Here is an 8741-nt window from a genome sequence, read left to right on the forward strand (position 1 = left end):
TCAAATCGGACCTCGTGCTTTTGTTTGGCTACCTAACATGTTGGCTAACTAGAATTGTTTCGCTTAAACTTCAGTGAGATCATTTTATTACCAAAGGTTCATGAGGCACAAAGGATACAACAGTATAGGCCTATCTGCCTCCTTAATGTTAGCTTTAAAATATTCATGAAGGTTGTGACGATTAGGCTAAACTCGGTTGATGAACATTTGGTTTGGCCTTCATAGACTGCTTTTATGCAAGGAAGAAACATCCTAGATGGAATTGTTATCCTTCATGAAACAGTCCACGAACTGCATCGGAAAAAGTTGAACGGGTGGTACTCAAAATTGACTTTGAAAAGGCTTATGACAAAGTCAAATGGACCTTTCTTCAATAGGCTCTCAGAATGAAAGGTTTTTCTGTAGAGTGGCGAGTTATGATCCATAGTTTCGTTTCTGGAGGTAGCGTGGCCATTAAAGTCATTGATGACGTGGGCCCCTATTTCCAAAAGAAAAAGGATTGAGACAGGGTGACTCAATATCGCCCATGCTATTCAATATAGTGGAGGATATGTTAGTTGTAATGACCGAGCGTGCCAAAGTTGATGGTCAAATTGACGGGGTAGTGAATCATCTTGTGGATGGTGGTCTCTCTATCCTTCAATAAGCTAACGATGCGATTCTCTTCATGAATCATGACCTAGAGAAAGCGAGGAATCTGAAATTAATTTTATCAGCACTCGAGCAACTCTGAGGTCCTAAGATCAACTTTCATAGAAGTGAATTGTTTTTCTTTTGGTGAGGCTCAGGACGAGGCCTATTTGTATGCTGACTTGTTCGGATGCGGGTTGGGACAGTTTCCGACCACATATTTGGGGATACAGATACACTATCGGAGACTAACAAGTGCTGAATGGAAACACGTTGAGGAGAGTCTGCAAAAAAAACTAAGGAGTTGGAAAGGTAAACTGCTATCTCTAGGCGAAAGATGGATCCTCATAAATTCAGTACTAAGCAATATGGTACTATATATGATTTCCTTCTTCCAGCTGCCGAAAGGAGTATTACATAGATTGGATTACTTCCGATCAAGATTCTTTTGGCAAGGAGATAGCTAGAGAAAGAAATATCGACTGGCTAAATGGAGTGTGGTTTGTCGTCCCAAAGACCATGGCGGGTTGGGAATTCATGACCTTGAGGTTAAGAATATAGTCCTACATGGAAAATGGATGTTTAAGTTATTGACAGATGATGGTGTATGGCAAACCCTACTAAAGAGAAAATACGTGGGTTCAAAGGTGATATCCCAGGTATACTGGAAGCATGTGGACTCTCATTTTTGGGCAGGCTAAATGGCTACGAAGAAATATTTCTTCCACTATGGAACCTTGTCGATTAAGGATGGCTCGGAAATTAGATTCTAGGAGGATAAGTGGCTAGGTAATGCTTCACTTCGGGAACAATATCCAGTTCTGTACTATATTGTGCGTCACAAGGGAGAAACCATCGCCACGGTTTTGGAATCATTTCTGCCAAATGTGTCGTTTAGAAGAAATTTAATTGAACCCAGACTACAATCATGGAACACTCTACTTCAGTAGTTGTCCACGGTGGAACTGTCACAAGGGTCCGATGTGTTTTGCTGGAATCTACATGGGAATGGACAATTCTCGGTGGAGTCCATGTACAAAGATTTGCACCAATCTCATGTGCCAGTTGATAATAACATGAAGATATGGAACATGAAGATACCTCTTAAGAATAAAAACTTTGCATGGTATCTTCGTTGCGGAGTCATTCTTACTAAAGATAACCTTATTAAGAGGAATTGACATGGAAGTATGCAATGTGTTTTTTGTCAACATGATGAGACAATAAAACATTTGTTCTTCCAATGCAAATTCGCTCGTTCTATATGGTCAGTCATCCAAATAGCTTGTGGCTTGTATCCTCCTTGTAGTGTTGCTAATATATTTGGCAACTGGTTACATGGGGTTGAACACAGGTTTAGAACTCGCGCTGGACGTTATTTGGTCGCTTTGGCTATGTAGAAATGGTAAGGTTTTTAATGGTAAAAGTACTTCTCTTATATAGGTTATCTACAAATGTACCGGGGCGATTCGTTTATGGCCATCTCTACAACGTATGGAGAATCGAGACCTATTTATGAAGGTGTGTACACGATTAAAAGCTACGACAAGGGATACTTTTACCCAAGATGGGTGACAGCACGATCTTAGGATTGCCCCCCCCCCCCCCCCGGAATGGCTTAGGCATTATACACACTCTACATGTTTCTTTGTATTTTGCCTTTTTTATTTGTGTGAGTGGACTTTGTTTGGCTGTGTGCATCTCAGTTATGTAGAGGCTGGGTGTAATGCTTAAACTTTTTAAGTAACAAAACGCCCCTTATCGAAAAAGGAGAGACGATCTAAACGGACGCGTTTTCTGAATTGACGTTTTCACCCTTTATATAAATATAATCTCACGTGCGTCAAACGTGCGGACCCAAATCTCGTCTCGGCGGTGGGCAGACATTCATTTTTAATCTATATTTTTTTCCGGTTGGTATTTGCATGTTAACATTATTTCATCAAAGGCATTTTATTTCATACATTTCTTACCAATTCTTCGATACGAGTACAAGACAAAATAAAAAAAGAACCATAATTAAACATTTTAAAAGATGTTTAATTTTCATAACTGTTTCTAATAATTGGACTAATATCTTTTCTATTGGTTTATTGTTGATCTGTGAATTGTAGAGCTTAACAAGGTTTTTTTATTCTAAAGAAATAGACGTTGCTTTCCCTTTAGTCTCTTCTTTATTCTCATCTATAGCTTTAATTCTAGCTAGAAGTGCACAAATATCTATCAAATTTTGTGAGATCAATAGATCAATGTATTCTTCTTTACAACACCACAAGTTGTATCCCTCCTACACATAAAATTAAACAAATAAGCTACCGAAATTCCGGCGAATCAAAAAGCTTGGCCGAAAGGAAATCATGTACGCCGTCATTTTTCCACTTGACGAACACCCAACCGGGATGTTCCGACGTCCAAGAAATGCATCGGACGACATGCAGTGGGCAGTCAACACATTTTATGAGCGGCAATGGTGAGCCGGCAAGACTTTGGACCAGCGATAGAGCCAGGGCGACGGTCCTCCGTGGCTTTGCCGGCAGACCGACGACGGTATAGATCCGAGCGGCTAGAGGAGGATTGAGCAGTTTCAAGCGATACCGAGGCATTGCCTAGGCTGGGTGGACCAGTGCCCGGTCAATCCATGGCAAGCGCAGTATGTCAGCGGCCGGATTCGCCAAATCCGCCGGCGTGATGCGCCGAATCTCGCGGTCGCCGACGCAGATCTACGACTCGTCCTTCCGCACTGGGACGAAGGAGGTACCCTGTCGGTGGACATGTTGTTGGATGGACGAGGGAGGGGGCTGGGGAGCAAGGTGGCGAGGAAAAATGGACGCCGACCTAGGATTTGTGCACTTGCGAGCACGGGTGGGGAAAGGGAATAAAAAAGTGAGATTGTGCCGTTGACGGGCGGGCCAAGGAAAGGGGCACGTACACAAGGCGTATGTCCACTTCGTATCCACGCCAACGCAAATGCGACCTAAATTTGGACTGAAGTGGGTCACCCACGGAAAAAAGACAAACATGTGTTCGTATGGGTCGCCGTGTTGGATTATGTTTTGTGTATGCGTTGATCTAAACGGACAAGCGTGGACGAAATGGATCGCTCGATTGAAGTTGCTCTAAGTGACCCTAATATCCATTCATTAATAAATCAGATAGTGTGATGGACGTACACTAAAGAGACATGCTTAATTATCCTTGTCAATTGACAATGTCACTGCACACGAAAAAACGATGAGATGGGTAGAATCGTTGGCCATATTACGCGTCGGCTAATTGTATTCCGGTCGTTAATTGTCTCTTGTATGTTACGCATCTGAAAACAAAAGCGCATCTGATTCTCCGTCCAGTACAGATGCCAACTTGCGTGTGCGGTTAGGAGTCAAATTTAAAATACTCCTACAACATTTGCATATGTACGATCGATTGCCTGCGAGTTGACCTTAGATGATGCATTGCATCTACGCACACACCATCCACATCCATCTTTAAATTAACGACCCCCTAAACAACTTGAGGGAGGAGACTTGGATAATCCCTTTTTTTTTAGAAAAAGAGGCGGAGCGCCGACCTCTGCATCGAGGGATGCATGCATCCTTTTATTAACATCAAAGTCAAGTCTCAATAAAGTATAAAAAAGTCTAACAAAAGAACAAGAAAGATACACGGCGTGTGTCATGCTACAACCGGAGATGATAATAGACCTAGATGCCTAACCACCAATCCTATTAATATGCCGCCATCCAAACTGGTTGAAGATACCCTGAGCTACTATTTTCCATCGGACACACCAAGTAACCATAGGCTCCCTGCCTTTCATAGGAGTGAGTAAGGACCATGTGCGGATCACGGCAGTAGCCCTGAATATGACCTGCAAAAAGTGAATATGACATTGTCTGTTAAACACTAAGTCATTCCTACAATTCCATACAGCCCATAAAAGTGCACATGATCCTACGCGGATAAGTTGAGCAGTTTCCCCATCAACCCCCTTTAACCACGTCCCAAATAACGTGTTTATACTATTAGGTGGATTGATATTGAAAGCAATGTGAAGCGAGCGCCATAGAAGTTTAGTCATAGGACATTCAAGAAAGAGGTGCTTAATAGTTTCGTTATTCTGACAGAAGGAGCATCTTGGATTGCCTTTCCACTTACGCTTTGCTAAATTATCCTTCGTTAGAATAATCCCTTTCTGGACAAACCACGTGAAGATCTTAATTCTAAGAGGAACTTTGACCTTCCATATATGTAACGATTTTGAAATAGGCGTTGAATCTATGAGATGCAAATACATAGATTTTACGTGAATATTCCCTTAGCCGTCAACTTTCAATGAACACTGTTGGGGCAGTCACAGAGTTTGATGTCCATCAACTTTCTGACAAGATGCAACCAACTAATCCATGTGTTACCAATTAAGGCTCTATGGAACTGAATATTTAGAGGAGACTTGAATAATCCCTATGATTGCTTATTGTGCCAATTCAAATTTGTAGTCTCCTGCAGTACTCTCTCCCTTCCATAATATAGCGTGTATAGATTTCAGGAAAAAATTAAACCTCACAAGCTTTGATCAAGTTTGTGGAGAAAACAGTTTCATCTAGAAAGCCAACCATATATCATTAGATTTATTTTACATGTTAGATATAAATATATTTTTTAGAAACTTGATCAAAGCTTGACTTTAAGAAAAATACACACACTACAATATGAAACGGAGGGAGTATATTACTTCCAAATGCCACTTATCAATGGTACGATGTGCATGAGAGGTGCGCCAAGAGCAAGTTGAAAAAGGTACAATCATAAGGCAGTAAAGACTAAAGTATTATATTTCTGTTGAATTTGACTAGAGAATGAGAGAGAGAAGGAAAACGGATTACACATTAATAGTCAGTTGCTACACGAGGTTCAAGAAATATCGTGAAAGTGTAAGGTGAGTCAAGCATTAGTAAATTAGTACTTCTTAGGGCATCTTCAACACGCAATCCGTAAATTTCCTTCCACATTTGTCCGCTGACAGAAATGTGGAAGGACGTCATCCAACCGTAGTCGCATACATTTCAAGCCGCATTAAATAAATGGAACGAAATTCATGCAAACCGATCGATATTCATTAAATTTCGAACAGAAAATAACACAAGTCGTCTCTACTTAGCACGCAAATTAAGTCTAGTACAATAATATCTTAAATTCGATTAGATCCCGAATGACCAACATGTTTTTCATCAACGGATCATGTTGTTCCATACATACTCTTCCTTCAGCTTCATGCAATAGTGTGTGCACGTAAATAACCGCTCCGCTGTCCTATGGTACACCACTGTAGAGTGTGCGGGCTACATATAATGTGTAGACTAACATTGAATGAATGAATCAATCAACAAGTTGAGCATTATGAAGAAAAACATACGAATCCTGTTCTCTGTCGCGTGTAATGGCCACCTTGCCTCGAGGAGACGAACCACGTTATAAAATTTGGTGATGCTGGTGTGGATAGCGTACCGGCAATATGGCAATGACCTCACGTTGCGTGGTTGAATGATGTACATCTCATATGGTGAATGTTCTTTCCTTCATGAAACGTTTCGTGCACTTCCTGTCAGAAGACCTCCTCTTTGCTCCCGCCTATAAAAAATGGGGATACGGCCAATCACGCATCGTACAACAACTCATCCTTCATGATCGAGTAGGTCACCATCTTTCGTGCTCTAAAAAATGGCATAGCATTTGAAAATAAGATCAATGGCATATGACCAAACATTGTCGGGTGTGGTGTCCGTCCTGGAGCTCGTCAACAGGGGGGACGGAGTGTACCTGGGTACAAACAGCTCCATGGTGGACAACTCCGTTATAAAGGTGAGCGGGCACGTCAGTGGGCCGAAGATGTCGGAGTCCTATGTTTTGGGTGTAAGGACTCACGAAAATCCTATCTATGCTTGTCTCCAATTAGCGAAAGATAACACGTCCGGCACGCCCCGCGGAACGATACATGCCCACGTTGGATGGCTTCACGGTCCGACCGGATATGGATGGTTTGCGGGTCTGACTTGGAGATGCCCCTACTAACTAGATACTCTACATGTTGACTATTAGATTGGCTTTAAGCGACATAACAACACCATATAGTCGGTTTTTGACTATACTATAAACCATGCTTGGACCCAACACACTAAATCTAGGTGAATTATTTCATGCATAAAAACTACTAAAGGACGCTTACAATTATTTTAATAAACATTACTAAAAAATTTCAATATTTACATACTCGTATCCATTATGTAGTTAAACAAGGGCATGTGTCTATAAATCACAACTAGCTACTCCTCCGCCTGGATTTATTAGACCCCTTCAAATTTTACGATAAATTTTGACGACGAATTTATAATGAAATATCTATGTGATACAAAAACGATGGGAATTCAATATGCAATACAAATAGAATAATATATTGTTGAAGCATATACATAATGTTTTATCAAGTAATCTCCAACGCTGATCACTAAATTACATCCCCGCATCCGGCCGCGGACAGAGGGGGCATTCTACAAACACGAATGTGAGAGCCAGCCATCCAACACTACCCACATACGATTCCTATAAATTTTAGAATAACTAGATGAATTACATGCAAACCGGATGCATTTCATTGAAACCAGACAAAAACATTTACATTTCAGACATATTTTAGTTAATTTATTACAGACTCAGCCAAACCTAGTATAATTACGGCCGCGGTGGATCTCAACTCCGGTGACAGGTCTTCACCTTGTCCACCCCCTCTCGTCGGAATTCCATGAGCCATGCAGGTAAATGCTTCAGCGAGAGGGGAAGAACAACCTCCATCTTTCCGTGAAGCACACAACATAGCTCGTTTTTGGGACGGGGGGCGATGGCGTTTTTAGGACGGGGGCGATGGTATCCTGTCAGCAGGCAAACCACCGGGTGAGCACTACGGTGATGCGTCAATGGTGGCCTTCCTGGGACCCAAGTGACAGCGGCCTCCCATGTTCTCCTTTTCTTTGATGTTGTCACCGGTCGGGAATGGGTGGTCGCCGCCTCGTCAATCTCTATGAAGCCAGGTTCTTTATCCGCCAAAACGACGTGGTAACATTGACAATTTGATGGTGCGTCCACATGCGTGGGGGGAGCGGGCCTCGTCCATGCCCGCCACAATGCCCGTGCCCCCGTACTCCTCTCGCATGCCGTCCTGGAGCAACTCGCCACTTCTCCATGAGTTGGCTGGGAGCAGTGAGTTGATGAACCACACGCTGACTTGGAGCGGCCACTTGCTCCTCTTGGAGCAGTGATGGGGGTGGAGCAGTGAGGTTCCTAGCTCGTATCCGGCAAGCTCGGCAAGCCACCCTCGCGCCTTTTATGCCGGAGATGTCCTCTTTCTGCTCATTGGATGCCACAAATAGTGTGGAGAATATGATGCAAGGAGGAGATAGGGAGTGGAGGTTAGTGTGATTCTTCATCCGACGGCTAGATCATTTAAACACTGGGTGGAAGCAAGGTGCCAACCGACATTGTGTTTAATGTCGGTCGGCTCATGATACGACGTGTGGCATGGGTAGGTTTCTCGGCACACGCGCTGATTTAATGGAGGTAGGTGGCCAATTTGTAACTGATTGAATGCGGCAAGGAGGCGTGTTCAGTTGGGCATACAACGAGCAACACTCTCTTGGACGATGATACATCCATTTTGCATCATGCTTTCATGTGGATATTTATCGCTTTATGGGCTGTTATTACACCTCACGGTAAAATACTTATGCCTTTTCTCTCTTATTTTGCAAGGTTTACATGAAGAGGGAGAATGCCGGCAGCTGGAATTCTGGCCAGAAAAAGGAGCAAGTTTGAGATACCTATTCTGCGCAACTCCAAAAGCCGTGAAAACCAACGAGGAATTATTTTGGAATTTATAAAAAACACTGGGCCGAAGAAGTACCAGAGGGGAGCCAGCAGGAGGCCACAAGCTTGCTAGGCGCGGCCTGCCCCCCTGGCCGCGCCTAGGGGGCTTGTGGGCTCCCTATTGACCCTCTGGCCCCCTCTTTTTCTATAAGGAGGGTTTCGTTCGAAAAAAAATAGGAGGAGGCTTTTCGGAGGAT

The sequence above is a fragment of the Hordeum vulgare genome, chromosome 6H, assembly GCF_904849725.1.
Source record: "Hordeum vulgare subsp. vulgare chromosome 6H, MorexV3_pseudomolecules_assembly, whole genome shotgun sequence".
NCBI lineage: Eukaryota > Viridiplantae > Streptophyta > Magnoliopsida > Poales > Poaceae > Hordeum > Hordeum vulgare.